The sequence below is a fragment of the Tursiops truncatus genome, assembly GCF_011762595.2.
Source record: "Tursiops truncatus isolate mTurTru1 chromosome Y unlocalized genomic scaffold, mTurTru1.mat.Y SUPER_Y_unloc_1, whole genome shotgun sequence".
Classification (NCBI taxonomy): Eukaryota; Metazoa; Chordata; class Mammalia; order Artiodactyla; family Delphinidae; genus Tursiops; species Tursiops truncatus.
In genome coordinates this window covers 2731681-2749210 of record NW_022983136.1, presented here as the reverse complement: position 1 = coordinate 2749210, position 17530 = coordinate 2731681, and the positions used below count along the sequence as shown (strand labels likewise).

At 43.9% G+C, this 17530-nt stretch overlaps 1 long non-coding RNA gene and 1 other non-coding gene across 4 annotated transcripts; one reads left to right on the top strand and one right to left on the bottom strand.

The window, feature by feature from the left end:
• Positions 1-406: 406 nt before the first annotated feature.
• On the top strand, positions 407-16985 carry LOC117310602 (uncharacterized). 3 transcript variants are annotated; one of them, XR_012329464.1, is made up of 6 exons: positions 407-6776; positions 7977-8968; positions 10763-10990; positions 11137-11455; positions 12041-12090; positions 12285-16985. It is a non-coding gene; the product is annotated as an uncharacterized lncRNA (long non-coding RNA). The 3 variants fall into 3 exon arrangements; XR_012329465.1 differs by having other exon boundaries at positions 8876-8968; positions 12285-16984; XR_004524733.2 differs by lacking the exon at positions 407-6776 and having other exon boundaries at positions 7572-8968; positions 12285-16984.
• Positions 16205-16314, bottom strand: LOC117310658 (U6 spliceosomal RNA). Its single transcript, XR_004524741.1, has one exon. It is a non-coding gene; the product is annotated as a U6 spliceosomal RNA (small nuclear RNA).
• Positions 16986-17530: the final 545 nt, after the last annotated feature.

The window sequence follows — 17530 nt, the reverse complement described above, 5'->3', positions numbered from 1 at the left end:
TTATCATTTTGTGTCTGAATTATTTCACTTAGCATATGTCTTCAGCGTTCATCCATGTTGGTTGCATCAGAATTTCCTTTCTTTTTAAGGCTGAACAATATTCCTCTGTACATATGTGACACATTTTGTTTATGCATTCATCTGTCGATGTACACTTGAGTTGCATCCATCTTTTGGCTATGATGAATAATGTTGCTAGAAAATTGTTATACAAATATCTGTTTCAGTCCCTGCTTTCATTTCTTTTGGGTGTATACCTAGAGATAAAAATGGGTCATCATATGGTAATTCAACAGTAAATGTTTTAAGAATCCATCATATTTTCTTCTACAGTGGCTGCACAATTTTGCATTCCTGTGAGCAGTGCACTTGAAGTTCCATTTTCTCCCAGTCTTTGCCAAAACCTGTTGTTTTCTGCTTCTGTCACAATAATTATCCTAATGGATGTAAAGTAGTATTTGTTGTGGATTTGCTTTTTATTTCCCTAGGGATTCATAGTGTGATCATATTTTCATGTAGTTTAATGGCTATTTGTATATCTTCTTTAAGTTCTTTGCCAGTTTTAAAATCAGATTTGTTTGTTTTTGACTTGTAGGAGTTCTTCAGCTACTTTGGATATTACTTCTTTACTGGATACCAGATTTGGGTATATTTTCTCCCATTCGGTGGGTTGTCTTTGAGGTCTGTTGATTGTGCCCTTTTTACTTTTGTGGCCTGTGCTTTTGGTCTCATATCTAGAACATCATTGCCACGTTGTGGGAAGTTTTCCTCCTCTCTACTAAGACGGAAATTAATGGCTATAAACTCTTACCTTACAAAGGAAGAAATATCTCAAATCAACAAACCAAAACCTTACAACTTAAAGAACTAGAAAAGAGGAGCAAATAAATGACAACTAACACAAGGAAGGAAATAATGATTAAACCAGACATAAATAAAATAGAAATCAACCCTGCTGGCAACCCTCCTGACCTAGGACTTGAGTTCCATAATTGTGAAAAAATACTTTTCTGTTGTTTAATCTCCCTAGTCTGTGGTATTTTTTTAATAGATCTTTATTGGAGTATAATTGCTTTACATTGTTGTGTTAGCTTCTGCTGTATAACAAAGTGAATCAGCTATATGTGTGCATACATCCGCATATCCCCTCCCTCTTGCGTCTCCCTCCCACCCTTTCTACTCCACCCTTCTAGGTGGTCACAAAGCACTGAGCTGATCTCCCTGTGCTATGCGACTGCTTCCCACTAGCTATCTGTTTTGCATTTGGTAGTGTATATATAAGTCCACGCCTCTCTCTCACTTTGTCCCAGCTCACCCTTCCCCCTCCCCATGTCCTCAAGTCCATCCTCTGCGTCTGCGTCTTTATTCCTGTCCTGCCCCTAGGTTCTTCAGAGCCTTTTTTTTTAGATTCCATATATATGTGTTAGCATACAGGTATTTGTTTTTCTCTTTCTGACTTACTTTACTTTGTATGACAGACTCTAGGTCCATCCACCTCACTACAAGTAACTCAATTTCGTTTCTTTTTATGGCTGAGGAATATTCCACTCTATATATGTGCCACACCTGCTTTATCCCTTCGTCTGTCAGTGGACACTTAGGTTGTTTCCGTGTCCTGGCTATTGTAAACAGAGCTGCAGTGAACATTGTGGTACATGCCTCTTTTTGAATTAGGGTTTTCTCACGGTATATGCCCAGTGGTGGGATTGTTGGGTCGTATGGTGGTTCTATTTTTAGTTTTTTAAGGAACCTGCGTATTGTTCTCCATGGTGGTTGTATCAATTTACATTCCTGCCAACAGAGAACCTCAGATCCCAGGGAATATTCATCAGAGTGAGGTCTCATGGAGTTCCTCATCTCAGCACCAAGACAGCTTTACCCGATAGCCTACAAACTCCAGTGTTGGAAGCCTCAGGCCAAACAACCAGTAAGACAGGAACACAATCCCACTCATTAAAAAAAAAGAGAGAAGGCAAAAAAATACGGCACAGATGAAGGAGCAGGGTAAAAACCTACAAGACCAAATAAATGAAGAGGACAGAGGCAATCTACCCCAAAATGTAAGAGCAGACACTGTGCTGCTTTTTAAGAGCAGCTGTGGCAAACTAACACCTGAAGAAAAAATGATTTGACCACCGTCATTGTCAAAACACTCAAGGACTTAAGTAGAAATAAAATCCCTCAACATATTAAAGTCCATGTATTGAAAATCCATAGCAAACCTCATATTAATGTTTGCTTCACATACTATAGAGCTCTTACGTTTGGTTCAAATGTATTTATAATTGTTAAATTTTTCTGAGGAATTGACATTTTTATCAATAGACTTTTCATCAATATGTCAATATTAAATTGACATATATATCAATCTTTGCATTTTGTAATGGTTTTTGGCTTGTATATCTCCCTTCTCTCTTCTGGTTACTATTTCCACAGAATATTTTTTCTTTTACTTTCAAGCTATCTGTGTCTTTAGATCAAAAATGGGTCTCCTGAACAATATGTTGTTGGTTTCTGTGTTATGTGTTCTGTCAGTGCATGTCTTTGGGGAGTTTAGTCTCTTTACATTTAAAGTAATTTCTTACAAGGATGCTTTCTGTTGCTGTGTTGTTACTTGTTTTCTCTGTATCTTACAGGTTTTTTTGCCCATGATTTCCTCCATTTCCTCTTTCTTTTACATTTAGTTGATTTTTTGGTTGTTTGACATGTTTCGTATCCCTTCTCATTTCCCTGTATGTATATGTGATAGGTTTTTTTGTGTGTGTGGTTATCATGGGGATTACATGTAGGATCCTAAAGTTACAACAACCTAATTTGAATTGACACCAACTTCACTTCAGTCGTGTACCAGAGCCACTGATAATAATCCTCAGAGTGAGAAATCAACAAGATGGCAGACGAGGAAACTCTAGGCTCTCTTCCCCCATGGAAACATCAAATATATAATATACAGGTCAAAATAGTTTATAAGAACTTTAGAAATGAGTTAAGAACCAAGTACATGTCTAATCAAGAAAAGCTGCATTCAAAACAGAAGGAAATTTCATGCCATTTTGCTCACCTTTATCCCAGACCCTTTCCAATGTAGCACAGCGTGTTTGGGAAGAAAATGCCAATTCTCATTTCTTCTCTTAGGCAAAGGTAATGAGTGGAACCTGCTTACAGTGTTCTGCCTTACCTGGGGACTACCGTAAGGGCTGGTTCTTGTCTTGCCAGACTCACACCACTAATGGTATAGTTTGGATATCAGCTTTGAGGCCACATATATCAGGGCTGGTGCCACAGTATGTTAGAGCCGCAGGGGGTCTGCAGTCCTGCTGTCAGCCAGGAATAAGAGGTTATAGGCAGATGAATATAACAGAAAATACGGTCCAGAAAAGAACCAGGGTGAGAATTTAGTTATATTAAGACGTTTAAAGGCAGCTGTATATACTGGTAACAGGAATCAAAGCAAGCCCAGTCCTAGGAAAGAAACGTCCTCAGACAACTTTTCTAATTGCCTGTGTCCTCCACGCTTCTCCTTATCATCTTACTGTGGTTTCCTTAAATGTGTCCAGGAATTTCTCTCTTGCTGCTTTCTGTGTTACATCATTATCTTTGTTCAGTTTGATACTAATGTGTCTTGTTGTGGGTCACCCTGAGTTTATCCTACTTGTAGTTGTGAAGCTTCTTGTATTTATATGTCTATTTTGTCAAATGTGGAAAGTCTTCCTATATCTTCAAAAAAATCTTTCTACTACTTTCTCTTTTCTCCTTATAAGGATCCCATAATGGTCCACTGACACAGTGTCCTATAGATCCTATGGGCCGTGTTCACTTTCCTTCAGTCCTTTTTCTTTGTTTGCTGGATTCCTTCTTTTCAATTGTCCTGTCTTCCAGTTTGCCTCTTGTTTTTATATCTAGTTAAATATGTCATTTTACCTCTTTAGTGAATTTTTTCTTTCACTTGTTTTATTTTTTTCACCTCCAGCTTTGCTTTTTTAAAAAGTAATTTATATCTTTTACTCATTATCATCATTATTATTTTATTCATATATTGTTTCCTGATTTCCTTATTTTTTGTCCATGTTTTTTTCCTTTTGCTCTTTGGACATACCTAATACAATTATTTGAAATTGTAGGTTTGTTGTCTGTGCTTGCTTTGAGATGATTTCTGTTGCTTTATTTGCTTCCTTTGAATGGGCCATCTTTCCATGTTTCTTTCTATGCCTTGTGATTTTTTTTGGTTGTTGTTGAAAATTGCACATTTGAAAAAACAGGCACTTTTCCCAGATTTTGCAGACTGTGAGCCTCGACATCACCTTGAAGTGAAAGCTTATGACCTCCCCAGTTTTTTCCGTCAGTGTGTGTTGAGTCTTTCCTTCAGCGTGTGTTGCCTGACCCCGCTTTCTGCTTCCTCAATTCCCCTATATAAATAGCTCAATTTTTGAAGGCTCAATTTTCCAGATTGTGTGTACCCAGCTTATTGTAGGGCTTTTTGTGGTCTATTGTATGTTTATACCAGTAGGTCAGTCCAGCAGCAGCTTTCAGGAGTCCCACCTGCTGCTTCTGATCCTTTTCTATGACTAAGATGGGCCATGCTGCTTCTCCTGCACCTGAGATTCAAGTGAGGCAAAACTAGTCCAAACCTTTAGCTCCCTAACATGTAAAAATGTTACAAGTAAGGTCTACCCTACTTTTTCTAGTTTAAGGGAGGGAATTGGGAACTAGGCTGCTGTCTCCTCTAAGTTAAAAGACCATGGTCAAGGGTTAGTAAAAAATGAAATGCTGTAAACTTTCCTACCACTTGAATATTTTTTCACTTTGAATATTTTATCATTTTTCTTCATTCATTTGCTCACTAAAGACTGCGATTGTTTGCAGAGCTCCTGTGGGTCTATTCAGCAGTGTATGGTTTTGTTTTGTTTTGAGGTATAGTTGAGTGCTTTTTGATGTTTCCATGAAGAAACCAGGACTTAGAGCTTCCTAGTTCACCATTTTCGCAAAATCACCCTGTTTTAAGAAAGCATTTTAACAGAGAGGCTAACGAACAAATAATATCATGAGGGTTTAGATTTTTAGGAATGGTGGTCATTTTGAGGCATCTCTGAGAAGGTGAATTTTGAGTAGAGACCTTAAGGAAGGAAGTGCAGGAGCTGGGGAAGAGCATGAGGCACTGAGGCACTGAGGTGGAAGGCCTAATATGGTCAGAGAATAGCAAGGAGCATGGGCTGGGGCGATGAGCAGAAGCAGTTGTCACAGCTGAGAGCAGAGTTAGTGAAGGGGCCAAATTATGTAGGGTCCACTCAGGACTCTTGTTTTTTTTCTGAAAGGGGTAGGAAATTGAGGAGTAGTTTTGAGGCCAGGGGTGACGTGATTGTACTTCAGTTTTACGGGGATCTCCATAATTGCACTAAGAATTGACTCAAGGGGAGGGTAGGCATGGAATCAGGCAGGGCAATGAGAAGTGTGTAGCACTAATGTGCTGAGTAGGAGATGATGGTGACTTGGATGAAGGGTTGGTGACAAGGGGTCAAAAAACAGCTGATTTTTTCTCTCTTCACTTTATTGAGATATAATTGACATAAACACTGCGTAGGTTTAAAGTATACATCATAACGGTTGGACTTACATACATGTTAGAATGATACCAGAGTAAGTTTAGTGACCATCCATCATCTCACATAGACACAAAATTACAGAAATAGAAAAAAATATTTTTCCTGTAATGAAAACTCTTAGAATTTACGCTCTTGACCACTTTCATATATAACATACAGCAGTGTTCATTCTATTTATCATGCTGTACATACATGCTTAGTAGTTGTTTATCTTGTAAGTGGAAGTTTGTACCTTTTGACTGCCTTCATTGAATTCCCCCTCCCCCAATCCCCACCTCTGGTAACCACAGATCTTGTCTGTTTTCAGTGAGCTTGTTGGCTTTTGAAATATAACTGACCTACAACACTTTGTTAGTCCCTGTTATGCAACATACTTCTGTACATGTCAGAGTGATCTCCACAGTAAGTCGAGTTAACATCTGTCACGACACAAAGATAGTGTGCAGGTATTGGCTCCGTTCCCCACCCTGTATATTCATACCTGTGATTCATTTGTTTTGTGATTGTAAGTTTGTACCTCTTAATCTCCCTCACCTATTTCTTTCCTCCCATCACCTGTCTCCCGTCTGACAATCCCGTTTGTTCTCTGGATTTATGACTCTGCTGCTGTTTTGTTAGGTTTGTTCAGTTATGTTGTGTTTTTAGATTCCACATATAGGTGAATCCGTACAGCATTTGTCTTCCTCTGTGTGACTTATTTCACTAAGCCTAATATGCTCTAGGTTCATGCATGTGCAAAATACTTGTAATTCTGAAAATTGTGCCAACGCAGTTTCTCTTGGTCTAGATAATGGAGTGTGAGAGAAAGACAGGAGTCCAGGATGACACTAAGATTTTTTTGCGTGAACAAATGAAAAACTTTTGGTAGAGTACAGAAATTCACGTTTAGACTCATTAAATGTGAAATGCCAGTTAGAGCTCCAGTGGAAATGGCAAGGTTGTTTGGTGACTCCACTAATTTAATGCTTGTGTTCTAGAAAGAGTCGTGGTAAACAATAAATTACTATCTAGGTTGATAAGGAAACCAACACAGAAGATCTCTTCCCGGAAGAGGTGGCGAGTCTGCCGAAGGGGAGGCCCGGCCGCAGGGCCCGCGGCTCGCCCTTCACGCGGAGCAGCCCCGTTGTCCGTTCCCAGACTTTTTCGCCCGGAGCGCGAAGCCAGTACATTTGCAGAGTAAGTCGGGAGTCCTTTGCCACCTGCCTGGAAGGATTCTTCATCGGTCGCAGGTGGGGCTGGGCAGCAGAGGGTTGGAGCTCCCGGCAGATCCTCATCTGCACGCAGGGTTGAGAACTCTGAGACAGGTGGAGGGGGAGACCCCACCTGCTGTGGTCCGTGGAGACAGGACAGCAGGTTGGAGGTTGGCCGGCCGTGGCCGTGTGACAGTGACGGCACGGACTAGCAGAGACGAGGCGCTGTTGAGGATAAGTGCTCACGACGCAGCACACTGGGGCGCCGTTTGGCTCGAGCAGAGCTGTGACCCTCCAGCTCCTCTGACGGGGCTCGTTGGAGAAAGCATCTTCCCTTGAAAGGGCTACCAAGGGGCCGCTGCATTAGGGCAAAGCCAGAGGTTGATCATATGAGAGAGGCAGACCCTCAGGCTTCCGTGGGAGACACTGAGGGGTCTCCAGGCCCACCCTAAGGCTCAGAAATTGTCTAGGACTCACGGAACTCAGAAAAGCCGTCGTATCCACGATGATGGTGCGCCGCAGGGAAGGGGTGCAGACCGACGCGCAGAGGGAAGGGGTGCAGACCGACGCGCAGAGGGAAGAGGCGTCGGGCAGCGCTCCGGAGAGACGTGGCGGAGCTTCCAACCCTTCTCCCGCAGCGGAGTTGTGCGGCAGCTCTCACTTCCCGGAGCAGTGGCAGCGTGCCCGGAGCACAGCCGACCAGGGACGCTCACCCGAGGCTTGGTGCCCAGGGGTTTTGTAGGGGTGGTCACGGGGCACAGCTCGTGGCTGGCGTGGCTGACCTTCATCTGCAGCCCCTCCAGGGTCAAGCTGGTGGCCCAGGGCCCCCCTCACATTGTCAGCAGAGACTGTGCGGCCGGGCCAAGGTCCCCAGGTAAACAGAGACACTTAGAACGTTCTAGGGACTTACAGGTCACTGCCCAGGAGCTGAGCAGGGAGCCCATCTTTCTTGGGCAGGGAATCCTTTACTCACAGGAGGGAGCAACAGGGGCTGGGGCCCGAGTGGCCACGTTTGCGAGGCCTGCAGCTCCTCTCCCCACGCAGTGAGGTGTCCCGGTCGCGCTGCCCCGGGCAGCCCAGGGTCAGGCGGGGCACTCCCGCCCCATCAGGCTGCGGCCCTGTGGGGCCTGATGCTTCATCACGCGGCTGGAGGTGCCTGATCGAAGGCCATCCTTCCTTATCCTAGACTCCTGCTGAACCCCTGTGGAGCAGCCTCCCGCCTGCTTGCTGAGGAGGACGGGGCGGTGAAGGAGGAAGCCCTTCACCTCCCCAGAGACAGGCCTCCAGCCCCTGCACTGTGCTTTGCGCCCTGCACAAAGGCACACGCACTGACCGGCGATGCTTCTAGAGGCCTCTGTTTTTATATATGTTTGTGATGACTGGGAGGCACGTAAGTGCAGTGCTGCAACATTTCCTGCTATCTGGGGTTCACTGGCATGGAAAGTAAGGCCGTGAAGGCCAGGACTTTGCTTTCACACAGATACATGTTGATCCTGAAATGAAGACCTGCCGCCAAATGAAATACGTAACGTCTCGGCTCCCGTGAAGTCGGCATTATTTATTTTTCTTTTTAAAGACAGGCCTTTTCCCTTGACGGGCAGGGTGGGTGTTAGTGGTGTGGGCTTGTCCTCCTGCCAGGAACGAGGCTCTTATCTGGAACGCCACTCTTCCCAGCTCTTGCCAAAGCTAGAAACACAGCAAATGAGAATGACTGATAAAAAGTGAAAAGCGCTGAGGGGAGTGCGGGTTTTCATGAGCGTCACACCGTACCAAGTGGCAGTTGGCATTGATAGGACCGAAATTGTGTTGCGCGATTAGCCTGGAAAACCTCAGCTGGTTCGGTTGATGGACCTGAAGCAGGGGTGGGGCCGGGGGTTGGTCTGCTATTTGGTTTGTCTTTGTTTGGCCTGAAACTCTTGTGTGGGGTTTTCTTGTACGCGAAACCCAAAGTCTTGGTAAAAGCTCTAAACGTCATAACTGTTCGAGTACCTGCACGAGAAACAAAATAATCCAGTTCAGAGTACACAGAGAATGAATGTTGAATTCTTGAGGAAGTGTTTCTGAACCTCCATCTTTTTGGTGTAGCTTTATCGTAGTGACAGCGACAGTTCAATGCTGGCCCGCAAGTCCCCCCTTGTCCGAAACACTTTGGAAAGATGAACCCTTCGCTATAAGCAGGTATGTGCCACGTAGACTAATCTGCCGTCTGTATGTACGCTGGGAGTTATTTCCACAAACCTGAAGGGGTAATATTTTAGGTAAGATTAATTGAAAGGTAATATGTTTATTTCCTTGTTTACTTAGATATAATTTTTAAAAGTGTATGTAATGTCAATGTTACCAGTATTTGTTAATTTCCTAAGATAATGTCATAATCTAAGATAATACATGATCTTTACATTTTAAAATATAATAAATTAATAAACAGCCATTCTGTATGAGAGATTCTTCTTTCTTTTTTGACAAGGGAGTATATACAGTTTAGAAAATTTGGGTCTTTCACCGTGGCGCATTCTCCTACATAGGACTGTTCTACAGTTTTCCTTTATATACACCGGAGTTTTTCTCCACGTCACGCCAGTTTACACAGTTTTGCTCCTTTTAATTTGTAAGGTAGTGGTTCCCTGACTTTCCTGGGCAAGAATTCTTTGAAAGAAAAAGAAATTCCCAGATCTCCTTGTGGTGGTTGTATTTAGAGTAGCCGCTGACTGAGAGTGATAAGAAAATACATAACTCAGCAACAAAAGTATTTCTCAGCAGCCATGCTGTTGGCATTTTGGCCTAGGTCTGTCTTTGTTGGGGGCTGTCCTGTGCACTGTGGGCCGTTGAGCTGCATCCCTGGCCTTGACCCACTAGTTGCCGGTACCACCCCCTCCCCCAGTTGTGACGACCAAAAATGTCCCCGGAGGGCCCAAGTCACCCGTGGTTGGGAACCAGTGAGCTCTACTATGAATTCAGGAGAGCTTTTAAATGAGTTTGTGTTTATTAAGTCACTTAGATTTGCATTTAACTTCTGTATATGTGCAAAATAGTGTTAGGGGTGTGTAAAACGCATACAGTTATTCAGTCCTCCCAACAACGCTGATAGGCTCGTGGAGTTGTGATTTTGTTGCACTAACTGCCTTCCCCAGCGTTGTTAGCCGTGGCGTGGGAAGTACTGCTCTCAGCTCCGTGTACAAAATTCTATTGTCATCTTAGAGCTTTCTTGAAAACAGGACACTTGCTTACTTCAGGCGTGTGTGGGGACGAGCGTTTTTTGTTGTTGTTGATGTTCGGCCTCGCTGTGCGGCTTGCAGTTGTAGTTCTCTGACCAGGGATTGAATTTGCAGCCCAGCATTGGAAGCGGGGAGTCCTAACCATCGGACTACCAGGGAATTCCCTGGGGAGGAACGTTTTTGACAGCTTGTGTGTGTTTAACCAGAAAGCCCTCAACGTGGTTTATAACGTGCTTTTTTCCCGTTATACAGTAGGCCATTAAGATTTTGCCATGTCGGTCTATTTTTCATCTTTTTACACAGTAGCTGCGTTTTCTGCGGGCCTTATAATGTAATTGATCACTTTTCTCTTGTCAGGTATTTAGGAATTTTTCTGTCATAAAGCTTTTGCACATCATCAGCTGTGCCTTTCAGGTGCAAGTCAAATGAAATTTCAGAACCAAAGAAAACACAACATTTTGTGGCTCTTGCTTATATTGTCAAGTAGCACTTGAGAAAGATGACGCCCTCCTGCCCCGTGTGAGAGGGTCTGTTTCTCTGCGCTTTAGCCAAAGCCTAGGTCGTCATTACAGCGGACAGCTTGCTGTCACTGGCTCGTTACCGGAGTGGAGGTTTGAACTCGTGTGGCCCCCATCCGTGTTGTGTTGGCGTCGGGCCACGCTGCGGCTGTCTCTCTCCAGTGGGGTCGGTCACTCGGGGAAGAAGTTGCGGGAAGGGCGCGGGCGGGGTGGGCGCGCTCACGGCCGCGGTCTCGCAGCCCTGCAGGTCCTCCGTGGCGGCGCTGGCGGCGCGCACGTCCCTGGACCTGGAGCTGGACCTCCAGGCGTCGCGGACGCGGCAGCGGCAGCTGACCGAGGAGCTGTGCGACCTGCGCGAGCTGCGCCAGCGCCTGGAGGACGCCCAGCTCCGCGGCCTCGCCGAGCCCCCGGCCTGGCTGCTGCGCGACGAGCGCTTCCGGAGCCTGCTGCGGGAGGCCGAGAGGCAGGTGAGGCCCCGGCCCGCCAACGCGGGGAGGGGGCAGGCGGCCGGGCCTTTCTCTCCTCCCGGTGCCCGGAGCTGGCAGGGGCTTCCATCGCTCTTCCTTAAAACTGGAAGCAAACCCGTCTGGTTCACCCCGCGTTGCTGTTCCAGACGAGACAGACCAAACTTGACTTCCATTCAAGAACAGGCCGCTGAGAAGACGCTGAAGAAGGCCTCCAAAGGGGTGTGCCAGCTGCGCGGGCGGAACCTCAAAGAGCCCATCCAGCTGGGTGCAGGCGTTCAGGTGGGGAGAAGCCCAGGCCTCACTCTCGCGCTTGATTTTTACTGTCATACCTTTGTCATTATAAAGAGTAAAAGTATTGAGAAAGACCCACAAGGAAGTCGAGAACAAAGCTGGAATCCCCACTGCTGTTAGCATTGTGCGATTTTTCTCCTGATTTATTTTCTGTGGAGCTTTAATTAAGGCCAGGTATGATCATTTTTGTTTAATTTTGCATTCAGCTTATTAAGAATTAACATACCACATGTTACTGCCTAACCTGTTATTTTTTTCATGACTGATTTCATCTAATAAACATAATTCACTTACTGGCTCTTGTAATATCTTTTTATGTTTATGATCATAAATAACAGCAACTTACATATGTACAGTATGTGTTATCTTTGCTTTTTAAAATTTAGAGTGAAGCATACTCTATATTCAGGAAAATGTTCTTTTCTTACGAAGATAGTTTAGTGAGTTCTCATAAACTGAACATGACAGAAATCAAAACATTATCAGCATTTCCAGATTACTCTGCAAATTTCCTTAAACACTGTGTTGAATTCTAATGACATAAATTAGTTTTGCATGGTTTTGTTCTTTTATACAGCCGCAGTTAACACAGTTCTATCCATACTACTTTGTGCCTGACTTTTAGCTTTGTTTTTTTCTATACCTGTAATTTTTATGTCCTTATCATAAAATAACACAAGATATTATAACCACTTCCTTCAGTTTTGATTTAGAATTCATCTATTGATATATTTTTAAAATGTATTCATTTGTTAATAGAACAAGAATGAACACTTACTATGTAGCAGGCACTCTTCCAGCCACTGGAGGTAAGTCCCTGCCCTCCTAGGAGTATCATAAATTCTATTAGAATTTTGAAAATTTGTATACGAACATATATTATGGAAATTCAAATTCTGATTGTTCTTTGAACAAGGAAAGCCATCATTGATATGAGAGCTTCCTGCCAGCTTTCAGTGTCTGCATATCACCTTCTAACATAATTTTCTCCATGCCCACCCAGGGAGAAGATCACATTTTTCACGAGACCGCGGGCTAACATACCTCCGCTGCCGGTTGATGTTTGCTGGAGTATTTGCCTATTTTATTTCTGCGAAGTTCTAAAATTGTCTAGCTAAAATTGTCTTTCAAATATTTGTGCAAAGTTATTAATATACAATTTTTTTTCGAAAGTCTATAAATATGTATTTTTTGATAGTGACAGGAGCAGGGCTTGGCTTTTCCTTGTTGTTAAATTAACATCTCAAACAGGTTATTTTATAAAAGAGTAGCTGTTGTGTGAAGATTCGACAGTTTCCATGCTGTTTTCTTTGACTTGAAGGGTGGAAGACAGAAACTCAGGCAAATTCACTCTATTGTCATTTATTCATGGTTCTTTTCTTCCTCCTTGAAGGAGAATACTGACTTTAAGATGTATTTTAAGACTGAAACTTGGTTCTTCAGTATTTGCCATGTGGTAGATGGATCTTTGGGGCCAGTTTTGTGTTCTGACATCGGAAATGCAAACACTATGTGCTGAACTCGTCACTCGTCCCGTTTCTCCTGTGTGCATTTATCATGTATAGTGTACACTTTCGCACCCTTTATGTTCTGTTAAGATGCCACCTTAGGGGCTCAGTCCTAAGTCAGTGCGGGGTGCGCTTTGCGGAGCTTGGTCTCCCGCGCGGGCTGGGCGCCCATAGCCCCTGGTTTCCGTGCACCTTTCCGTGCCCACCCCGGGTCTGAGGCTGGTCACGGAGCCCCCGGCAGGCACACAGCCCACCCTCACTCGGCCTCGGCAGCCCCGCCTGCCTTTCCAGTCCGCCCCATCTGATCTTGACCGACAAGGAGGGCAGTGGTGGAGCTTCTGCTCTGCTGCTCTGCCCTGCAGGAAAGTGAAAATAGAAGAAGGAAGGTGCGTTTTCACTGAGTCACTGGATCCGCTGATGGATAGAGCAGTCACGACATGGACAGGATAACCTTTGAAGGCGCTTTCTTGAGGAAGCCAGCTTCCGTGGGAACTACAGCTACCAGGCGAGTCACTCACAGGAGAGCATGTGCTTTCGCTCAGAAGGCCCCCGCCCATGCTGGAGTCTTGCCAACATTTCTTAAGAAATCTTAGAACTAGCTCACGAGGAAAAAAATTTTTTTGGGGGGGGGAATTCTTTATGAAATAAAACTATACCATTCTTTTAAAATGCCAGATGTTATAGTTTGCCTAATATGTATTTATTATATATGAAATGCACTCTCCTTCATGAGGCCTCAGAGGAGTAAACGAGGTGAGTCACACAAAATGTAAGAGAAAACGGAACCCTCCTCCTGGGTCTTTGTGCCCCTCCCTTGAAAGTGCCCCTCCCTTGAAAGTGCCCCTCCCCCCTTAATCAGCAGCATCTCTCTTCTCCTTGGTCTGTAAGCACTCCCTTGTATAACCCACCTTCCTTTTCACATTTATTAAAAATGAATTTTGTAAAAGCATTTCATTGATATGTGACCTATCACGGACAGTGAAGTTGTCTGTGGTGGTAAGGCTGAAAACTGTGTGCTTTTTCACACTTGTCACTTCTTGCTATGTATTTCTGCCTCTAGTCCCGGTTTTTTCTCTTTTTTCTTTTGCTGATTTCTCTGCATATATACCCACAACAGAGGTAGAGACACAAAACACATGAGTGCTTGCCAGAAGTGACACCCCCAGGAGACAGCGTTGCTGCTCGGGTCAGGTTGGTGGCAGGCCCTCTCTGTCCCCAGCTGTTGAAACTTCAGATTGATGGGTTGGCTGCCGCTGGACTCGGGGGTGTGTGGAGAGCAAGTCATATGCGTCTGAGGTACATGGCTCCCCAGACGTGGGAGAGCCCCGGCCGCGTTGCCGGGCCTGTGTGTAGGCACTGCCAGTTGAAGCTCTAAGTGGGTGGAAAGGTTGAGGTAGCTTTCCTGCTGACCCCTACAAAGTAGCAACGTGGGGAAACCCACTGTGCCAATACAGAAGGCCCGCAAGGGTTTTCAAATGTCACTGCCCACTAGACACAGGTTTCTGTTTGGAATGCTTCCCCATCCCAGAGTTAAAAAAAAAAAAAAAAAAAAGGAAATCCCTCCTTTGCCCCACCAGAAACGAATGCAGCCCCAGCTTTGGTGTCAGTTCAAGGAGCGCTGTGTTTTGCGCCTTTCCCCTGTGCTTCTCCGCCTCCCTCCCGCGTCTGTCTGCTTTCGCACCTGAATGGGACCATAGTGAGAAAGGAAGGAAAAGCCAGGCCAATGAAGGACGGGGAGGTGACGGGTCCGTGCTGCTCGCAGGCCGTGCTGGAAGTGGCACGTGGACAGCGACAGAGGCCAGGCCAGCAGGCAGGGCACGAGGCACCCTAACTGGCTTCTCTTTCGTGATCGATTGTGCAGCTTCCCACTAGTTAAGACTGCCACCCCCTGGAAAATATCCCACATGTCCGAAAAGTGAAGTCCAGTCGTCTTAAGGCGTATTTTCTTATGTTTAAGTTTGCCCGTAATCGTGCCTTGGACAATCCAAAGTCTGCCACCAGGGTCCTTTAGAAACAGTGTGATGAGTAAAAGGGAATTCGGTCTTCATTTCATCTGCTCACATAATTGTCACCACGGAAATAAGTAACTTTGTGTTGTGGGAATAAGTTATAATCAGTATTCATCTCTGTTTTTATCACTGTTCTAATTGTGTCATTTGTATTGTTTGAAAGCATTTCTTCTACAAAATTAAACTAACCTGCCTTAAGAACAGAATGGAAATGTGTGTGATTAAAAAAAAATGTAATTAGAGACTTAAATATATTAAAATGTATATAATTGTATTCAACATAAAAAATAGAGGTATGAAAATAGAATAGTACAATGAAGACACATGCAGCCCTCTCCCCTACCCCTTCAACATGGATCATTCTTGGCCCATCTTGTTTGGTCTACACCTCCGCCCGCCCCACCTTCCCGAGTTCTGAAGCAAATACCATACACCTTTCTGGTTGAGCTGGAAACATTTCAGTACATATGGCTAAGAGAGAAAGACACACACAGTATCCTTATCACATCATAACATTTAATAACTCCTCAATGGCATTCATCATCCATGGTTCACCTTTTCACTTGCCTCAAGATCATTCCTTTTTTTTTTTTTTTTAACTGAACAGAATCTAAATATCTGTTTATTGGGATTTTTTTTTAAGTCTGTGGTGTTTTGGGGGGAGGGGGAGCTTTCTTGAGATAGAATTCACATACCATAAAATTCACCCTTTTAAAGCATGTAATTCATCAGTTTTTAGTATATTTGGAGTTTAGTATGTTCGTAGTGCAAATGCTACAATCAATTGTAAAACTTTTTCCTCACCCCAAAAAGAAACCCTGTGCCGGTTAACCGTCACCCCATTTCTCCGCCCGCCCCCGGTAACTGCTAATCTTTCTCTCTCTGTGGATTTGCCTATTTTGGATGTTTCCTGGAAATAGAATCACATGCTATGTGTGCTGGCTTTGTTCGCTCAGCATCATGTCTTCTGGGCTCGTCCACATTGTAGCCTGTGTCAGGACTTCACTCTTTTCTATTGCTGAGTAATATTCCTTTGTGTAGATAGACCACATCGTGTTTATTTGTTCGGCAGTTGATGGCCATTTGGGTTGTTTCCACTTTTTGGCTGATAGGGATAATGTTGCTGTGTACATTTGTGTACAAGTTTTTGTGTGGACATAGGTCTTTATTTCTCTTGTCTATACATAAAAGTAGAATTTCTAGATCATATGGTAATTCTATGTTTAACCATTTGGAGAACTGCCAGACTATTTCCAAAGCAGCTGCCCATTTTATATTCCTACCAGCAGTGTACAAGGGCTTCAATTTCTCCACTTCCTGGCCAACATTTGTCATTTTGATCATTGTCATCTTCATAGGTGCACAGTGCCATCTCAGCGCAGTTGTGTCGGTTTTTTTTGTTTGTTTTTTTTATGGAACGCTTCACGAATTTGCGTGTCATCCTTGCGCAGGGGCCATGCTAATCTTCTCTGTATCGTTCCAATTTTTTTAGTATATGTGCTGCCGAAGCGAGCACTGTGTCGGTTTTTAATTCACAGGACCCACGCCCCCTACCACACACACACCTTTGTAATTTGTGTGTTTTCTGATCTCCCACAGCCTGGACTTGGCTCATTGTATCCCTGGGTGTAGTTTAACATGTTCCTCTGAACTTTATTTCCTAAAAATAAATGCTGAAAAAAGCTGTTGTTGAACCTAAAAGCTTGATCAGATTCCCTTTTGTTTTTTTCCTTTCTTTTTTGGGGGCTGGGATGGGTGGCAAGACATATCTTCATCCATCAGGTAGCTTATAATGTTTCTTTTTATAGGGTTTGCAACTATTGATAATCAATACCTAGATCCATTAATTCACTAAGGGTTGCAAAATGATGATGTTCTCTCAATTTTTAAAACATTATTATTTACTTTGAAATGCTTTTATTAAGAGAAACTTACTAGTCTATTTGGTTATCCAGTGGTACAGTTTATATGGGAAAAGCAAGATAAATGCTTGAATTTTTTCTTTATTGACCAGTTTTGAAAATAATGGTTTCCCCAGCACTGTTACAGTGGTGACCAATTTGTTTATGGATTTTTTTTTTTAGTATCGTTATTAACACAAATTTAAATATGTTTGGTGTGCTTTAATCCACTGGAGTGGTTATCCTTATTAATGCTCAAATTCCCTCCTCTGTAGCTGAGGCAGACTGCTGGTTGACTGCTGGGTCCTTTTATATGTCCTCAGGAGTCTAAGATGGCTTCCTTGCTACTGAAACGGAGTGGGACCCTACAGAGCTTTCCCAGGGACAGACACTTGCCCAGGCCCTGTGTCCCCTGCCCACCTCTTGTGTGTAGAAAATCTTTAGCATCTTAGACCTTCCCTGAGTTCCAAAAAGAAAAATTTAATAAGAGAAGAAAAAAAAAAAAAAACAAAAAATATTCAAGTAAGACTTAGAATAACAGTTTGGCCATAAAACAAGGTCAAGGGCCTTTGGTTCTTCCTCAGGGGCTACAGATAATACCCTGGGCCGTACCCTTCAGTTGTCTGCAGGCACTAAAACCTCCACCAGGTGGAAGAAGTTAATTGCATGCTGGTCACATAGACCCCAGACCAGTTGGAACCAGAAGGTTGAGATTGAGATTCCTGATTTTTAAAATCACGCTGTTACCTCACCATCAACCCATGAGAGAATTGTGCACGAGCTAGCTGATCACACACCCTGTCACCCTCTCGCTCACACTGTCTTTAAAAA